At 37.3% G+C, this 20,160-nt stretch overlaps 2 long non-coding RNA genes across 2 annotated transcripts; both read left to right on the top strand.

Annotated features, from left to right (window-relative positions):
* Positions 1-338: 338 nt before the first annotated feature.
* On the top strand, positions 339-2,435 carry LOC131303737 (uncharacterized). The gene is made up of 4 exons (XR_009192170.1): positions 339-875; positions 1,482-1,591; positions 1,943-2,097; positions 2,243-2,435. It is a non-coding gene; the product is annotated as an uncharacterized LOC131303737 (long non-coding RNA).
* Positions 2,436-3,097: 662 nt separating this feature from the next.
* LOC131303736 (uncharacterized) lies at positions 3,098-5,330 on the top strand. Its single transcript, XR_009192169.1, has 2 exons — positions 3,098-3,371; positions 5,059-5,330. It is a non-coding gene; the product is annotated as an uncharacterized LOC131303736 (long non-coding RNA).
* Positions 5,331-20,160: the final 14,830 nt, after the last annotated feature.

The following is a 20,160-nucleotide window of genomic DNA, read 5'->3' as shown; positions in this document are numbered from 1 at the left end:
TTTTAGGAATGCTGTTGTAGGGGTGAATTTATTGCGTTCAGCAGAGAAAAAGAAGGAAACCCTCGCGCCTTTTTTACGATAGCGTTTCATTAACTAAAAAACAACGTTCCACTAAAAACTGAAAGAGTTGCCATCCCTTAATCCCTCTGTGCCCTAATCCCATACCCCTTTACAGAATAATTCAGAGATGGAGGCACATCTCCTCCCTCCCTCCCTCCCTCCCCCCCTCCCCCCGCCCTCTCTCTCTCTCTCTCTCTCTCTCTCTCTCTCTCTCTCTCTCCATCAGACCTTCGATCTCTCCCCATCAGACCTTCAACCCCCAGTGACCAACATTCCCCCACCAGGTATTATCCTCTCTTTCCCCTCCTTTGTACGCATATGTGTATATGTGTATGCTTATACTCGATTTGCCGATCCCCCATTTACAGTCCCTAATGAGAGGAGAGCAAAGGAATGGCGTGATTCAAAGCCATTGCCTTCACCAATCGAGCACCAACAGTACTATTGTCTGGCCTCGATCCCGTCATCTCTTAACCCCATCGCTTGTCTGACCTCGACCAGAACTCGATAAGTCTAATAATTACACTCTCAACGTTTATTCTTGATTTACTTTGGAGTTTTGATTCACGGATCTATTTTAGGGTTTTCAATTTGCGTTCTCGATTTCGGGATTTCAATTTTGAGGGTTTCGCAAAATTTTCTTTGGTGTTCGGAGGCAATCAATTGATGCGGCTGCAGAACCAAGTTTTCTAGATCTATTTTCTTCTCCACCATTTGACGGTTCTTGATTCTTTCGTTTGAGTTGATGATTTCTAGCAGGTGCTAGTTTTCGACCATGGCCTCCGGTCACAATTTCCTGCAGCGGAGAGTTGTTTGTACGTATGCTTTTTGTTAATCTTTCATACTTGTGTTTAAGATTACTTGCTTGATTGTGATGTCCTTTTTACTACTAAGATTTTTGGGCTTTCAATATCAATTGCTAATTTTGTGGTAATTACCAAAAAAAAAGAAAGAGAGAGGCTAATGTTGTGTTAAACCCTAAATCATTAGACTGTTCTCCTTATTCTTTTTCAGCAGAGGTCTTTTTGAATATATGCTCAATGATTAATTCTGGAAATTTGTAACTATAAGTATATTGTCACAAAACTAGATTAAATTGAACCTCATAGCTAATACTCATTTATCTTAATTGAATATTACGTGTCGTTGAGTAGAAAAGTTATTAAAAGCAAAATTCTCAATTACATGCTTGTTTGTACTAGTGGTAGCCAGGAGCAACTCTGTATATTGTGATTTCATAGTTTAGTTTTTTCCCCTTCAAGTTGCAGTTTTTGTGAAATTTGATTAAGAGCCTTGGTCCAAACCTCCTTAGCACTTGGAAGTAGAATTGTAGACTATACCTTTAGCTACTTGAAGAAATAGCTTTTTCATTACTCTATGATAGTATCTTGATATGAAGGAGCTTTACCTTTCCATTGCAGGCCATGTGGGAAGATAACAAAACTAGATCAAAGTGGGTTTTTGTCAACCACTGCTACTTCCCCAATGACTTGCTAGAAGCAGATGTCCTTTTTCCCCCGAAAGCAATGAGGTAGTTGTTTATGTGCATTATTTCATTTATTTTGATATCTATGTGCATTTACACAAGAAAGCTATACTCAAAAAGTTGGCTCAAGTCTAATAAGCTCATGTCTACATGATTTAGCTTCTGTTCTGGTAAGTGCAATGAATGCTGAGTAATTATGGATAGTGTGAAAATGTAATCAAGTCAAAGGAGTTGTGAGGTTGACATTGCAACTACTTGTTACTGGACCTATGTTTCATGTTTAGATCTTGATGAAGTAATGACTTGACCAAAATGTCAATTTCTGATTTGAATGAACACCTAAATTTATGTGTAACAGTGTAGTCCCCATAATTACTCCTCGTTGCTTCATTGTAGGTTTATGAGTCTAATCACGGTAACACCGTAGCGGCTGGCTTGATTCGTGGCTCATGTGTAGTCCTTCTTCCAAGCAAGTTTAATGAAAAAAGTGGGAGGAGATCCCGCTTGGGGCCAGGGGCAAATGATGGATTACAGCCATTTTACCTGTGCAAGTATGTTTCATTGTTTCTCACATCTATTCCTTGTCTTCTATTGCTGCCTGCAAGTTGCTTCTCTATAAAAGTTGGATGGCTTCAAGAAACCTCTTGTCAATGTTCATGGGTTTATTGTCGCATTGCTTTACTTTACTTTCTGTAGTGATTTTATTTGCTTCAATAGGGTATCTTTAGTGCTCATAATGAGGCATCACAATTCTGAAGCTATTCATGCTTCAGAGTATGAATCATTGAATCTAGATGCCAATAATGTGACATGAACCACTTGTTTTCATGATTCACTATTTCGCTACGCATATGACAATATTTCTTATGTTAAAGCTTCTTTTTTTCCATGCTTTTAGTCTAGTGGAGATGAATTGTCGAATTGTGGGTGTAATTTATTGGAGAACGATCTTGCTTTGCAGATGGTTTTTTGATGAATCGAAAGGCGTATTCAGAGATGTTTCGAGTTAGTTGCAGTCAAGAGTAATTTTTTGTGCTAGTCTTATTTAGGGCTCTAGTGCACAAAGTTGATGAATCTCCTTCTGATCAGGTTGCACTTATATGTCAAGTTACCTTCTCTATTAGGGCCCTGTCTTCTAGCATGCTTTTGGGTTGTATGGCTAAATTAAGGGTTTATTATATTTGATTTAGTCAAATCAGTGAGTATGTTCATTGGCAATGCTATATTAGTCTCTTGTTTGCACGGTTTTACAACTGATCCAGTTCACCTGAATCCTCTATTTTGCGGAGTCCACAATCAGAGGGATAGTTAGTCCTATATTTTCCTATAAGGTTGACAGTATTAGAACTATTTTAAACTAATTTAATTAAGATAAATCATGCTTGTATAATACTATGTTTTTAGACCTTTCCAATGAACATGAGATGTGAGGTCAAGGTTTAGGCAATCACGTGGTACAAATATTGTGGGAGGTAGGGTTTGTGTCAATCTGTACCCAGTTAACCCCTCCAACACCCCATTTTGGCTCTATCGAATTTGAAAGTATATATAACCCCATTAGTTTTACAGCTAATCTTGATGCTTTCATCTGCTAAAGAGGAATGATCCTAGGCAGTTTTCATTTGTTTGGTAAAGACACAAGGTTATTGTTTGTGCCCCATGGCTGGCCTCTATGGCAGCTAATGCCTCAATTTCTCTTTTCCTTTGGCTAATTTGCCCACTGAGTTGGATTGTTTGATCACTACGGCTTGCGTGGATTTGTGGCCATGGAGGATCTATTAAAGATATATGAGAAGTGAGAATGCTACATGAATTAGCCACTAAGGTACCCCTATCAACCTCCCCCCTGCGTATTTGTTCTGCTTAGCCTTTTTTTATGTATTAATATTGCCATGTAACGTTATTTGCGTAATTGCATCTATATATTCTTGTTTATGTACACATGATATACATAAACAATTGACTTCTTCTTACATATGGCTCTTATCTTCTATAACCTAGGTGCACAATGTTATACAATAGCCACCCATTTAATGCTGAAGGAGGTCTAAAATTTAGTGTTAAGTTGAGATAGTTGCAGATTACTTAGAGGAACTTTTATTATGGGGAAATTATATTTTAGCTTCTATGTTCCTGTTTTTCTTAATTAGTTTGCTGCCAGGAAATGATTATACTCCATGATTTATTTTTAATGGAGAAGCAAGAAAGAACTCCCAAGCTTTTGTAGTAAATCTCTTGCTGTATTGTAAGCGAAGTGGACTCTTGTATGCTTGAAGCTTTGAGTAGAATTGTGATCGATGAGAGTTTGCACATCTTTTTGAATTTCAAATTTTTATGATTAAGATTTAAGACTGGTATCTCTCTCTGTTTGGGTACTTGTGCAAAACTTTTTGACTTCCAAGTGTTGAACCATCTAACATAAGTGTACTTCTCCTAATGTGAAGAATTAATTCTGCATTGGGCTACCAAGCTTGTGTCCAAGGTTAGTCAAGCTTAGCTTCATGTTTGATTGAAACTCAAAGCCTTTTTTTTTTCCATTATGATTTCTGTTTAAAACACAGTAATATCTAAGCCACGAAAACAAAGGTAAACACAGTTAAGCTACTAATATGGCAAACAGAACCATGTTCAAAGAATACTTCACATACATCATCTGATACAGTAGGGAGAATCTGGTCTTCTCAATCGAGTTGCTTCTATTGATTGCAAGTTTTGATTCCCAATCACCTTTCTTTCCCTTATTCGTTCAGTGTGTTTCTCTACCATATATTTTGCTGGTTCTTGCTAGTTCATTAAACACTACAACAAATTATACTTTTGATAGCTTTGAGTTATGAGTGGTTTAGTGGAGATTCCTATGAATGCTCTACTATTATTATACCTAGCTATTATCCCTTTTCTTTGTTTTGTCATAAGTTCATCCTCTTTCCATTTTTCTGCCAAACCTTAATTGATAAGAAAATTCCTTGATAAATTGGTAGTTTAAATGCAACTTAGAGGGTACTAGTGTAATGTGGATCTGAACATTGATGATAGTGAATGACTATATCCCAATAGGTTAATGTGAACTGCTCTCGCCCACTGTGTGTATGTCGACACGCGCACAAAACTCTAACTCATTTGGTTAATGGGGATGATTAGTGATACTGGTGTCATTTATCTTTTGCAGGAGCACTATGCTCATTGTCTGCCACCATTGATCAATAATGTATGTGTTTGAATAGCTAAGAGGCTCAGCTGGTAGTTAAATGCGTGTGGTTGAAGTTCTAGCTTTTTACATAGTTTTCTCACATGAATAGTTATGTTCCACAATCGCGTGCGGATTGGTATATGTCGTTCAGTAATTGGTCATGGTATGGCTGCTTCTAAGATTGTTCTTGGTTCTTGCTGACAATTATCCATCATATTCTTCATTTTCTAACTGCAAACATTATGTTGCTTTAAAGTTAGTTTTCTTGTTAATAATTTTTGCTATATCTATTGGGTTACTTTGAATAGTTCTATATTTATAGGTATGTGTTCGCCGTTGGGAGCAAAAGGGTATAAACTCAGCAAAAAAGTAAGCTTCAAATAAAGAACATCTATGTGGGTGAAGAATTGGGGTACTTGAATGAGATGGCTACCTAGTTTAGGATTACATTTTCTGGAAAGAGAGATTACATTAGTGTTTTTTTATGAGTGTAATTAGTCTGACTCTTAAATGTAGTTTGTGCTGGAAAATTATTCTTCAAGCTATTGTAATGAATCTTTGGTTGAATTATTTATCTTACATTAAAATTGTATCACGTTTGGATGTACTTTGGTGTTGAATGGAATGCAGATTTTTCTGTATGAAAATGCTAGTATATTGGCATTTGTAGTATTTAAAAAAAAAAAGAAGAAGCTAAAATTGGCTAAGATAATGTTCAGAAAACACTATTGTTTACCTTTAATAGCTTTCATTGCATGTTGTAAAAAGAAATAAGATAATAGGCAAAAAACGCTATCAAAGGTACAAAATACAACAACGGGCAATGGACGCTATAGAAAGTTCTTTAACAGCGAGCAATGAAAGCTATACAAAGTTTTTAACAGCAGGCAATGAACGCTATAGAAAGTTAAGACTTTTGATTGCATGGGCTAATAAGGCATTCTCCGGAACGCTATCTATTACCTACTATAGCATTTTTTGCACGCTATTAAAAGCATTTTTTGTTGTAGTGTCTTTCTTATCAGAAGGGAGAATGTTTTCCCGAAGGTAGCTAACAATCTCGTCCATCCAGCTTGGGCTGAGGTCGATGTTAGGACTTCAGGGACTAGGACTTCGAGCTCAAAGCTGGGCTTGTTGATGGTTTCGAACGAGATGGACCGAGGCCCGACATCGGAGCAAGAGAAGGCTAGACCAACAAGAGCGTCGACATGCGAGTTCTGTTCTCGAGCTACATGCTCTATACGCTTGAATTTACGGATCAGGCTTTGGGCGTGGCTGAGGTACGTGTGCATCCGATCGTCCCGAGCTTCATATTCTGCGATGAGTTGGTTGGCTACCAGCAGAGAGTCACTATAGATTACAAGTTCTTCAACGCCAATGACTTCGGCAATCTTGAGGCTGGAGATTAGTGCTTTGTATTCGGCCACATTGTTAGAGGCTGAGAAATTGATGGAGAAGGAGCTCTCGTGGAGGATGCCGGTGGGAGACAGAAGTACAACTCCGGCACAAGCGCCTCGGTTGTTGGAGGCTCCGTCTACATACATCTTCCAAACGTCCCCATGGAAAAATTGCCAGGTTGAACCGGGGTGAGCTTGAAGTGCTATCTCGGGATTAAGGGTCGGGCTCGAAGCGGGGGAATCGCTCGGCGTGAGCTCGGCAATGAAGTCAGCAAGGGCCTAAGCCTTTATAGGAAGGATTTCAGTGGGAACTCGGTGAGAACTACGATATGGTGCACTTGGAAATAAGGAGTGAGCTTCCGGGATGTTGAGACTAAGGCAAGGATATGCTTTTCCAAATGCAAGTAACGCGTCTCAACTGGGGTCATTGTCTTACTTGAATAGTATATGGGCTGATGGTCCTTGCCTTCCTGGTGGACGAGCACTGAGCTTATGGGGTGCGGGGAGACGGCTAGGTATAAGAAGAGGTCCTCCTGGTCTTGAGGTGTGACGAGGAGTGGAGGCTCGGAGAGGTAAGCCTTTAGCAGTTGTAATGCGTGGTCACACTCCTCGGCCTAGTTAAAACCATGCCAGCTACCTTTCAAAAGTGCGAAGAATGGATGGCACTTGTCTAAGGATCAGATGAATCGGTTAAGAGCAGCGGCTGTTCTGGTGAGACGTTGGACATCCTTTTTGTTATGAGGAGCGGAGAGTTTCTCGATTGCGAGGAGCTGCGTCGGGTCTGCTTCAATGCCGTGTCAGGAAAAGAGGTGGCCATGGAATTTCCTCGAGCTCACTCCGAAGGCGCATTTCTCTACATTGAAATGTAGCTTGTGCGTCTTGAGGATGTCGAAGGCTTCAGTGAGATGGACTAGGTGGTCACTTGCCAACATGCTTTTTACGACCATGTCATCGATGTAGGCCATCATGGTGTCTCTTAATAGGCGTTCGAACATTTTGGTTATTGTAACGCCCCAATTTTCCAAGGAATTTCGAAAGCATTAACCCTAAAATACACTGAATTTTATAAACTATTAGGCCTCCATTTATCGTTATACAAAATCTACATTTAAAAAAAATACAAAAAAGAATCTAACATTTTATTTAAACATCTTTAGAGCGACTCAAGTGTTGATATAGATCTCAAGCATCCTCGGTCTCCGCTCTTGGTATTCCTCCTGTGTCAAACAGCTCCATCATTGAACCCTGCACCCTCTGGACACAGCTCCATCATTGAACCCTGCACCCTCTGGCACATTGATCGCCCAAGCAACCGATTTACTAGGATACAAACGTATCCATGAGTGATAATTCACCTAATAGAATAATCCCAATCCTACCAACCCATTTCTCTACAATTAGCATTCAATAATAACAATAATATCACAATTGATAATACAGGAAAGGTACAGAATAATAACACATCATCTTTTTCTTTACTATACATCATCTTACATGAAATCTAAGGATCCTCTCCACGAGATCCTTTCCTCCCACATCCACTAACTACAACCATCTCATGGGTCCACCCTTCCTCTTGCTTATCTTGTACCAGGGTCCTAGGTGAGCACACCTAAGTTATGTACCTAGCATGTTCTCACTTAAGACCATAACAGGAGGATCGAGTTCTCCCATGACGTATCATACATTAGGGTCGAACATCCACTACCCCCACGCTAACTATAATCGTCTCATGGGACCCAATCCCTTCCTCAAAGAGAAACTTCCCATAACGTATCATACATTAACGTCTCACTAACTATAACCGTCTCATGGGACCCATTCTCTTCCTTGAAAAGAAACTTCCCATGACGTTTCATACGTTAGCGTCACAACATATCTCAACACTGGGCCCTGCAGGTAACCCATTTCAACACAAAGTCCCATTGGTTACCCTTGCCATCGCTATGGCTCAAATCACAATTCACAGAGTACTCACACGTTCAACACTTTACCATTTTCCATTTACTTATCATCGTCTACATGATTCACTACTTGTAACTACCCCAGTGAACCTAAGTCCATTCTAGCACGTCAAACATGATACAATCAATAACAGCTCAATTCATAGCATGATACATTTCAATGAGATAAAAGTACATATCAAATAATATTGAGCGAGTAAGTAAAGACATAATATTTTAATTATGATTATGCCGATGCCTTTTGGGTTGCTTAAAATCTTAATGAACATCTCAGTTCATTAATATTTATCCAGGATAAATGAGTCATAACACACATTCAAGATTTTTAATCACCAAAGTGTGATAAGTAGGGTAAACATGAGAAAAAACATAGTTCAGGGTTAATTCTGGAATAAATGTAAGCATGAGGGGCTAACTGCAATTTCAGTACCATTTTTTAAAGATTTCAACGTTCATGAACAGTGCTCCCGTTCATGAATAGTGCTCATTCGAAAAACGGAGTAAAACTTCGGATCACTCGGTTTTGATCTGTGAACCGATTTCTTCCATTCCAACTCATTAAAATCATCATTTAAGGGCTGAATATACGTAGGGAGAGGTAGGAGAAGGATTATAATACCTCGGTTCAGGCCGAAAAAGCCGGTAACGGTTTTAGACGGTTTCGGGAAAATCGGACAAGACGACGGAGCAATGGGACGCCGACGCTAACTTCGGGTGGTTGATGATTCATTTGGAAGCGCTCCGGGTCGTTCTAGAAGGTGGGCTGTCATAATGGGTGCTCAGATTAGCGAGAAACCGAAACCCACCAGTTTTTTTATCTCTAAACCTCCATGAAAGCTTGAAGCTGTCTCTTCTTTTCTTCTCGTCTACAGGTTTTTGAAATGTGTGGGTGTTGGTGTGTTGTTATTTTCGGGGTATTTTCGGGGTGAGGGGAGCGGGCTATGAAGTGTATAAAGACTTCAAGACTTGAGTTAATTAGTACTTTTTCACATATATATGGAGTTTATCTGTATAATGAAAAAAAGAAAATAGACTACAGGAGGTTATGGATTATAAATAACTAGTCACAAGATAGAAATACATTTGAAAAGCTATTCTTATCTTTATCTACAAGTACTTGGAAAGGGTTGCTAATTTGCTGTGCAGGAGGATTCTTATCCCTTATCATTGACAGAGGGAGAGGTGTTGTACGTGGTGGAAGTAGTGATAGGTGTGCAGCCGAAAATTGGGGAATAGGGGTGGTGTTGGTTTGGCATGAGAGAGAGAGAGAGAGAGAGAGAGAGAGAGAGATGAGGGGAGCATAATCCCATAAATTGTGGGAATGGATGCTAAATCAATTTTATAGATATATAGATACACATATATAGTTACAAGCTAATTAATTAGTTTATTAAATTAATTACTTTACTTAATAATTATGACGTAACAATAATTAACTAATAAATTAATAAAATTTGGGATACCAACAAATCTTTTTATTAGAAAAAAATTGGGTCGAAAATCCGGGTCATTACAACCTATTCCCCTTAAAATAATTTCATCCTCGAAATTGTGTGTTTAGGAATTTCACACTAAAACAATACAATATTTTTTTTCCAAATAAAGAACATATGGTGTATTACATTCTATCCCCCTTAAAATAAAAATACGAACATCAATCTATTCCTAATGTGATGTTGAGGTTTGTCATGTTGGTTAGATCATATCATGACGTTATTAATCTTTTAATAAAATTTCTTATAAATTTTTTTTATAACTAATTTACGTTGTTAAAAGATATTTTCAAATTTTTTTTATAAGCTTTTCAAAATAGAACCCATTTTAAGAAACCCTGAAAGATATATTTAGATTCCAAAAAGACATTTGTTCAAAAAGATTAAGGACGATGAGTAACCGTGTGTCAAATAAAAGCTTTTTATGAAAATTAATTTTGATAACAAACATGAAAATTATAGTCTCCAATTTTATTATTTTTGTTGTTATCAAAAGTTTTAGTAGAGTCTAATATGCCACCATTGCGCAAAGTCATACGGATACACTTACACTCTAGTTACTTAAAATTTCATCCCCTAGCTGTAGAGACCCGTGTCAAATTTTAAATTTATTTTTTTATTGATGTTGGTATGTGAAATTATATATAATTAGATAATTTTTTGCGCAATGAATTTTATTTTATATATGTAGATGTATGTTTGGTCGTGTGGGACCGAGTTTGTGAGCCATAGGACGAGAGTGTTGGGGGACCCGTGGTGGATAACTTTTATGAGTAGTTACTATTTATTTTTATAGCTCATGGGGTATTAGTGTAGCTGCATATTAAATTCTAGGACTTGAGGAAGTGCTTAAGGTAGTCGAGGGGGTGTAGTGTAATAACTACACTTAAAAATCGAAAAATAGGATCAGAGGACTGATTCCTCATTTCTTCTTTTTCCTTTTCCTGCGTCTCTTCTCTCTGTTTTTTTTTCTCTCTCTCAAACCCTCATGCTTCAACTCCATAATCGGAAGCCAAGGTTCGAGAATTTCGCAACAAAGCAAGAAGAAAATGTGATCTACGGACAAAGGGCTGCGCATCTATCCGAACAAAATTTCAATCGGTCAAATTTCGGGATTTCAACATTTTGGGAGTTTTCGTCTTCGAGGTAGGATTTATGCTAAATGATTAAATATGGGTGTGTATATGCCTTGGTGTGCACTTAATTCGAGTTTATGGTTGAGTAATCAAATTATGAGTCAAACCCTAATTTATATGTTTGGAATTGTGTGCTATACATGATTTTTGGGAGGGATTTTATTGTTATTCATGGTTAGGGTCGATATTTTATTGCTTTTGGCATATTTGGTCTTCATTAGTAGGGGGTTCACCTTCTAAGTGATCAAAATCATGAATTTTAAGTGATACGAGAATATAGGCTAGTTTATGCACGCTATGTGTTTGAGGAAATGCACGTAACTTATATGGGCATATTTATATTCAGAGTATAATTTTCCTTTTGCACTCTGTTAGCATGTGGAATGGTATTTTTTTTTTTATATGCATTTTGGATACTTGGTAGATTTTGTGTAGACTATATTGAATTTATCCCATATTGGCTATTTTGATGACTTTGGATGGGTATTTGAGGAATTTTAGGTCGATTTGGTCTTAGAGCCAAGTATGATAATATTGGGATTGTTATTTTCATGATTTTGTGTTGGATCACCGGGAAACTTGGGTCAATTATGACGCCGTCGGTGAAAGTCTGTAAACTTATTAGGGTCAATTGTGACGCCGTCTGTGAAAGTTCATAAACCTACTGGGTCAATTGTGACGCCGTCGGTGAAAGTCCGTAAACCTGCGCGGGGTAGGTCGCTTCGTCCTTCGGGTTAGTAGCCCGTAAAGTGCACGTCTAGCATGATTGGTTGATGATTGCATCAGTGAGCAACTCATATAATATTATGTCTTGGTGTTGAGTAAATTTGATATTCGATTTGGTTGGCTATTCTATTATGAGCTTTGTTATTTTCCGTATCGACTTTTATGGGTAATTTCCTTTATTCGGGACTTGATTTGAGTTCGTGGTTTAATAGCATTCTTTTGAGTATTTGAAGGGAAGGGAAAATTGAAAGCACTTAATATAATGCATAGATTATTGAAAGACTTTTCAATACTTATATATAAAAAGAGTATATTTTGTGTATCAAGCTTTGCATGTTCATATCTTTTCATTTAGCATATTTCCTGCAAGGGCTGTGGCTCATGTTGTTGTTAACCCAAAATTTTCAAGTTTGGAGGTGGATTCGAAGCTTAAGAATCACGGGATATGTTCTAGTCTTTAATTTGAGAGCATAATGGGATACTTGTATGTTTTTTGCTTGTAAGACTTGCAAACTTTTATTTTGGGTTGTTAGAACTTGAATTGCGAGATATATTAATTTGGTAATGTAAATTTGGATATTGGAAGAATAGGGCCTGAAAGTGTATTAGATATATATATTGTATTTTGAGGTTTATCTGTAATAAATGGCAGGTCATGACACTAGCTAATAGTTTTAATAATCGTAAATACGCTTCCGCTGCGAACTCTTATAAAAATCTATGTCCTTATCACCTCAATAGTCAACATTACAATAACCTCAAATCACCTTTTTGTTGTAGTTAAGCACAAAATACATGGGTTAGGGTCTTGTTTTGCACGTTTCAAAGGAAGGACAGTGGGGTGTGAAATCATGCTTGATTGGTTCTGCTATGGGTATTAAGGTTTTGGTTTTATGGAGGTAAGTTTGTGAACAAGGGGGAGATAGGTGGGTGAGAAATGGTGGCAATAGCTTTAATATTTTAGTAGGTTCAAAATTCTACAAAATACAAAATTTGAAAAGAAAATTTCTTCTTTTTTTTTTCCCTAAAACCATTGAAGTCAAACGAAAAAACTGCACTCATTTCATTAGAAAAAATTCCTATAATGTAAAATTTTTAAGAATATAAAGTAACAACTTGTATTCGATCATTTGGTGGATTTTATGCAAAACTAATCCAATGAGGCTAACATAATAAGGTCCATTTTAAATAGTGGTCCAACCGTTTTTGTTTGTTTCACATTGTACCCTCTGACTTATAGTACAAGTAGTTGGTTACATATATAGGATCATACTAATATTTAACTATATAAGTAACCTCACAAAAGTAGGCAATGTGTCACATAAAAGTCAAGCAAGTAAGACCTATGTTTTCTCACAGTACACTCTTGAAGTCTAGGTTGAACGACGGCTAAATAGTACTTATAGTTTAGATTTAAAATAAGTAATAACCACAATTAGTAACTCAAGTTTACACTCTCGGAAAGTGATCTACCCAATCTACCCAAGATCAAGGGTTGAACCTATGCTCTGATACCATTCTGTAACGCCTCGATTTTCCAAGGAATTTCGGAAGCATTAACCCTAAAATACATTGAATTTTATAAACTATTAGGCCCCTATTTGTCGTTATACAAAATCTACATTAAAAAAAATACAAAAAAGAATCTAACATTTTATTTAAACATCTTCAAAGCGACTCTAGTTTGATACAGATCTCAAGCATCCTCGGTCTTCGCTCTTGGTATTCCTCCTGTGTCAAACAGCTCCATCATTGAACCTTGCACCCTCTGGCAAATTGATCGCCTAAGCAACCGATTTACCAGGATACAAACGTATCTGTGAGTGATAATTCACCTAATAGAATAATCCCAATCCTATCAACCCCTTACTCTACAATTAGCATTCAATAATAACAATAATATCACAATTGATAATACAGGAGAGGTACAGAATAATAACACATCATCTTTTTCTTTATTATCCATCATCTTACATGAAATCTAAGAATCCTCTCCACGAGATCCTTTCCTCCCACATCCACTAACTACAACCATCTCATGGGTCCACCCTTCCTCTTGCTTATCTTGTACCAGGGTTCTAGGTGAGCACACCTAAGTTATGTACCTAGCATGTTCTCACTTAAGGCCATAACAGGAGGATTGAGTCCTCCCATGACGTATCATACATTAGGGTCGGACATCCACTACCCCCACACAAACTATAACCGTCTTATGGGATCAAATCCCTTCCTCAAAGAGAAACTTCCCATGACGTATCATACATTAACGTCTCACTAACTATAACCGTCTCATGGGACCCATTCTCTTTCTCGAAGAGAAACTTTCCATGACATATCATATGTTAGCATCACAACATATCTCATCACTGAGCCCCGCAGGTAACCCATTTCAACACAGGGCCCCATTGGTTACCCTTGCCATCGCCATGGCCCAAATCACAATCCACACAGTACTCACACTTTCAAGACTTTACCATTTTCCATTTACTTATCATCGTCTACGTGATTCACTACTCGTAACCACCCCAGTGAACCTAAGTCCATTCTAGCATGTCGAATATGATACAATCAATAACAACTCAATTCATAGCATGATACATTTCAATGAGATAAAAGTACATATCAAATAATATTGTGCGAGTAAGTAAAGACATAATATTTTAATTATGATTAGGCCGATGCCTTTTGGGTTGCTTAAAATTTTAATAAACATCTCTGTTGTCACACCCTTGATTTTCAACATAAATATCAATGATTTTCTTAATAAGAATCCTCACTTTAATCCGTACGATACCCAAAAGAGTTCAACATTTTCATTTTCGTAATTGCATTTCAAAGTCCAATAGCTCCCAAAATATTACATCATTGGCTCAACGACTCCAAATTGACATTAGTATCAAGTGTCATGAGAGTTAAAAGTTTACAATTGTTCCTTAGTCAAAAGAATTACAACTTAAGCTACAAATACATCTTTCAAAAGAAATTTACAAAGATGAATAGGTAACTCCTTTGGTTAGCTTTCAAAAAGGGTATGTCCACACTCCAAGCATTCCAGTCATGCAAGCTACTAATTTGGGTTAGCATCTGAAAATGATATAAGGCTTGAGCTGCACTAGTCCAGTAGGAAAGTCTTCGCAAACTCTATATGCAAATGAGCAATACGGAAGAACAAATGATAGAACCAAACGACAACGGATGCAAGCACAACTTGTCATGATCAAAGTGTCCAACTATCAACGATCCTTCTTTTCGACATACTCTTAAGTCTTGTTCATTCTATTCGTGTCACAATATCTCGTATCCTTTATGTGTCTGAGCCGATGCTCCTGCCAGGCCAATTATGGGATCCCGATAACCCCTGCCAAGCGCCCACCTTGTAGGTTAGGCCTTGAGTGTTCAACATGAGCATTAGCTCCTGCCAGGCGAATTATGGGATCCTGATATTTCCTGCCAGGCACCCACCCGTCGATGGGCCCTGAGTGTTCGCGAGTCATTCACATACTCATGTGTATCATTTGTATTTCAACGTGCAATAACTTACATTTCTCATTTCTTAACTCAATGAATTCATTCAAGTCCATCGAATACCACTCTTGTGTGAAACAAATAATACTCTCCAAAACACTTGAAAGAATGCATAAACAAACTCATTAAAGTCGATGAGAAGCTCCAATTAGTGATTTGGAAGACAAAGGAAAAAGCAGCTCCTAGACAATGTGCCTACCGGTAGGTGAATGAGTCCTACCAATAGAAAAAGGAGAATTTTGCACTTGTCCTACCGATAGGTGAAAGTTCCTACTAGTATAAATTGAAAACAGAGAGGCCAACATTTTGAACGTAAAAATTTGACACTTGGCCTGTCGGTAGAAGAAAAATTCCTACCGGTAGGTGAATGACTTTTGAGCTACTACAGTACGTTTGAGCTGGGTGGCTAGAAATTTCTCACTTGTCCTACCGGTAGAAGAAAAGTTCCTACCGGTAAGGAGAGTTTTTTTTTCAGGCGATTTTGACAGGATTTTCAGATTTCGATCGAATCTCAATAACAACCAATACAAGCTCAAAGATAACACAAGAACACTCAAATAACATATAAAGAGAGGTAGAGTTTCCTACCTCGAATATCCAAGCCGAAACCGAAGAGATTGAGCAAGCCCTAGCTTCCGGAATCCAAATCGAGCTAAATACACCGAACCGAGCTCTATCCAACGTGATACGAGCCCAAATGCACAAATAGAAGATGGGGTTGAGGTTGATTGTTGTGGGTTTTGAGTTTGAAGATGAGTTTTTGGGTGTGGCAGTGAGTGAGATAGAGAGAGCCGAGAGAAGGGAGAGAGAGACCGAGAGATGGAGAGAGGGGGAAAAATGAGATTTTCTCTCCTGGCACACACTTATACACACATGCACTATATTACACTAACACCCACATTTTCCACATTCTTGCACATTAACCCATAACCACAATTTTCACATTTAAACCATCATTTGTCTCTTTACAAAACATTAAAATTATATAAAAGAAATTTACGGGTCTCTACATCTGTTCATTAATATTTTCCAGGATAAATGAGTCGTAACACACATTCAAGATTTTTAATCACCAAAGTGTGACAAGTAGGGTAAACATGAAACAAAACATAGTTCAGGGTTAATTCTATAATCAACGTAAGCATGAGGGGCTAACTGGAATCAACGTAAGCATGAGGACCGCCTTGCCTTCTGCACGACCGGATGTGTGCTTTTGTCAATGTTAAGTTCGTGGCAGATGAACGAAGGGTCGACCTCGGGCATTTCATACAGCGTCCAGGCAAATATGTCGATGTTACGCTTGAGGAAATCAATCATCTGTTCTCGCTCGGTATAGCTAAGGGAAGACCAGACAAGAAAGAATCGGGAGCCATCCTCATTGATGGGAATGGTAAATTGGTCTTTGATTGCTTTTCGTTGGCCCTTCTGCCGACGTCTTTCAAGACATAGGCGTCGGGGACCTCGATGAGGTTGACCCAAGATGTCATTTTGTTGCTTCGGACGGCATTGACATAACACCTTTTAGCAATGGTCTGGTTTCCATAAAGGTCCTCCTGATTGCCGTAAGCGCCAATGAATCGGACTACCTGGTGATAGGTGGAGGTGATGGCCTTCATTTTGTGAAGCCAGGTGCACCCAACGGTGGCGTTGTAAGGGCTAGGGACATCCACCATGACAAACTCCATATTATTGAAAGTAAAATTATATATAGAGATTTAATGAGAATCGAGAGGAGTGTAAAGTTACTATAGCGTTTCATTAGATCATTCCTTTGGTCACGGTACTTTGGAACCATCATGGAGTCAAAGAAACCATGTGCAAGTTGATATCTGAATTCTGTTTGAACTATCCAGCTTGTTTTCTTCTTGAGGTGTGGTGAATTTCGGGGACGAAATTCCTTAAGTTGGGGAGATTGTAGAGAGCCGTGTCTAATTTTAAATTTATTTTTATTGATGTTGGTACGTGGAATTATAATTAGATAATTTTGTGAGCAAGGGATACTTTATATATGTAGATGTATGTTTGGTTGTGGGGGGCCCGAGTTCATGGGCCATAGGATGAGAGGGTTGGGGGACCCGCAGTGGGTAACTTTTATGAGTAGTTACCGCTTATTTTTATAACTCATGGGGTATTAGTGTAGCTACATATTAAATTCTAGGACTTTAGGAAGTGCCTATAGTAGTTAAGGGGGTGTAGTGTAATAACTACACATAAATCTCTAAAATGGGATCAGAGAGTCGATTCCTCATTTCTTCTTTCTTTTTTTCTTTTCATGCGTCTCCTCTCTCTGTATTCTCTCTCTCTCTCTCTCTCTCTCTCTCTTTCTCTTTCTCTCTCTCTCTCTCTCTCTCAAACCCTAGACTTCAATCCTAAAATCAGAAGCCAAGATTCGAAAATCTCGCAACAAGGCAAAAAGAAAACGTGATCTACGGACAAAGGGCTACGCATCTATCCGAACGAAATCTCAATCGGCCAACTTTGGTGTTCCTAGCATTTCAGGATTTCAACATTTTGGAGGTTTCTCTCTCTTTTGAGGTAGGATTTATGCTAAATGATTAAATATGGATGTGTATATGCCTTAGTGTGCACCTAATTTGAGTTTTAGTAGGGTAATCAAGTTATAAATCAGGCCATAGTTCATGTGTATGAGTATATTTGCTATGCATGAGGTTTTGCTATGAATTTGTATGACTATTCTTGGTTATGATTTAGTTTATGCTATTTTTACTTTCAGTCTTAATATGAGTGTTTGCACTTCCTTGTAAAAAGCGAGAGACTTAGTTGATACATGAAAAACATGAACTAGTTATGATTATACATTCCGTGAGTGTGATTAAAGGTAAGTTACTTAAATGGACACCTTTCTATGCAGCGTATAATTTTCTTGGTGCGATTAGTAAACTAATGGAAAGAATTCATAATACTCCATATGATTTCGAGTACGTGTGAAATAGGTTACACTGATTTTGTTGTATATCGGCCTACATGGGGTGAGTCATTTATGGAATTTTTGGTTGGTTTTAGTTGATTTGGGCTTTAAGGCCAAGTGTTGAGATATTTTGGAATATGATAGTTTTGTGATTTTGAGTTGGATCACCGGAAAACTTGGGTCAATTGTGACGCCGTCCGTGAAAGTCCGTAAACCTACTTGGGTGAATTACGCCATCGATGAAAGTCCATAAACCTACTTGGGTCAATTATGACGTTGTAGGTGAAAGTCCGTAAACCCGCGTACGGTAGGTTGCTTTATCCTTCGGGTTAGTAGCCCGTAAAGTGCATATGTGCTTGAGACATCTAGCACGGCTGGTTGGTGATTGTTTCAATGAGCAACTCATATAATTTAAGTCTCGGTGTTGAGTAAATTTGATATTCAATTTTGTTGGCTATTCTATTATGAGCTTTGTTATTTTCCGTATCGACTTTTATGGGTAATTTCCTTTGTTCGGGACTTGATTTGAGTTCGTGGTCTAATAGCATTCTTTTGAGCATTTGAAGGAAAGATAAAAAAAAATGGAAACACTTAACATTATGCATGGATTATTTTCGCTTCTTTGTACTTGACATTGAATTGGGAGATTTAATAACTTTATTTAGAATCTCGAACGAAAGGAAGCATGAAAAACTTTTCAATTCTTGTATATAGAAAGTGTATATTTTGTATATCATGCTTTGCATGTTCATATCTTTTCATTTAGCGTATTTCCTGCTTGAGTTGTGGCTCATGTTGTTGCAACCCAAATTTTTCAGGTTTGGAGGTGGATTCAAGGCTTAAGAATCATGGGTCTTTTTATTTAAGAGTGTAATGGAGTACTTATATATTTTTGGCTTGTAAGACGTGCAAATTTTTATTTTGGATTGTAAGAACTTGAATTGCGAGATATATTAATTTGGTAATGTAAATTTGGATATCGGAAGAATAGGGCCTGAAAGTGTATTAGATATACTGTATTTTGGAGTTTATTACTAATAAAAGACGGGTCGTGACATAAATTCGATTTTAAGTTTTATTTTTGCTCACTATAACCTTTTGACATTCTGGAAACCCTTTTGAGAGGAGCGAATGCACAAAATTGAACCTGATGAAGTGCATCCGTCCATAACCCATACCACAGGGAATATAAAAGGACTTTGCCCTTGTTGTTGTCGAAATTACAATGTGCTACTTGAATAGATTCTGTTATCGTGGGCAATGCAGTTTTATTCTTTTACCCTTGCTTCCCCAAATGGCAGATTTGCTAGCCACAAATGTCCTAAAGAGGAATCCTTAGAGCATCCACAGTAGACTAATCAAAATCAAAATGTTGCTAAGGTTAAAAATGTTTGTTCAAAAAACTGCTTATATCAGAATAAACAAACTTAGCAACCTCTTAACAACTAATCAAATTTTGGCCCTTGAAAATTCAAAACTAGCAATCTTTTGTCAATAATCAAGTTTAGTGAACCCCACATCTTTCCAATAAAGTACACTCATTATTATACAAACTTTATCTCTCCTCCATTTTCATACTCTCTCTCTCTCTCTCTCTCTCTCTCAACATATTGTCAAAAAATAGTTTTAAACAAATAGTTTTTAAAAAAAATACACAAAACTGTTTTTTCAAAAAGTAAGTTTTCAAAAAAAATTAATTTTTTCTGAAAAATTATTTTCTTTTTAACTTTTTTTTTTCAGAAAATGATTTCGAAAAATTGTTTTGGAAAAATTACTTTTCATTTCTAATAAACAATTTTTATTAGTTCAAAAACTAAATAGTAAAAGTTTTCTATATTAATAGTTTTTAGTTCTTTGTAGTTTGAAAAAGTGATGTGGCAAATTTTGGTTATTTAATTTTGATTATACCGTTGTGGATCTCTACTTTACTAACATTAGCAACCTCTTAAATGGATAATCAAAAGGTGATGTGGTAACTTTTGATTATCCAATTTTGATTAGTCCACTACAGATGCTCTTAGGCTATACATAATGGCATAATCAAAAATAGATAATCAAAAGTTGTCACATCAACTTTTGATTATCCATTTAAGAGATTGCAAATATTAACAATGCAGAAATCTACAATGGCATAATCAAAATTGGATTGCCAAAACTTGTCATATTATCTTTTCAAACTACTACTACAAAAAACTAAAAACTGTGAATATTATAGTTTTTGTAAAAATAATTATGAAACTAATAAAAACTATTT

The sequence above is a fragment of the Rhododendron vialii genome, chromosome 10a (genome assembly GCF_030253575.1).
Source record: "Rhododendron vialii isolate Sample 1 chromosome 10a, ASM3025357v1".
Taxonomy (NCBI): domain Eukaryota; kingdom Viridiplantae; phylum Streptophyta; class Magnoliopsida; order Ericales; family Ericaceae; genus Rhododendron; species Rhododendron vialii.
Note: the sequence above shows the minus strand (reverse complement) of the source record. Positions and strands in the feature narration are given on the sequence as shown.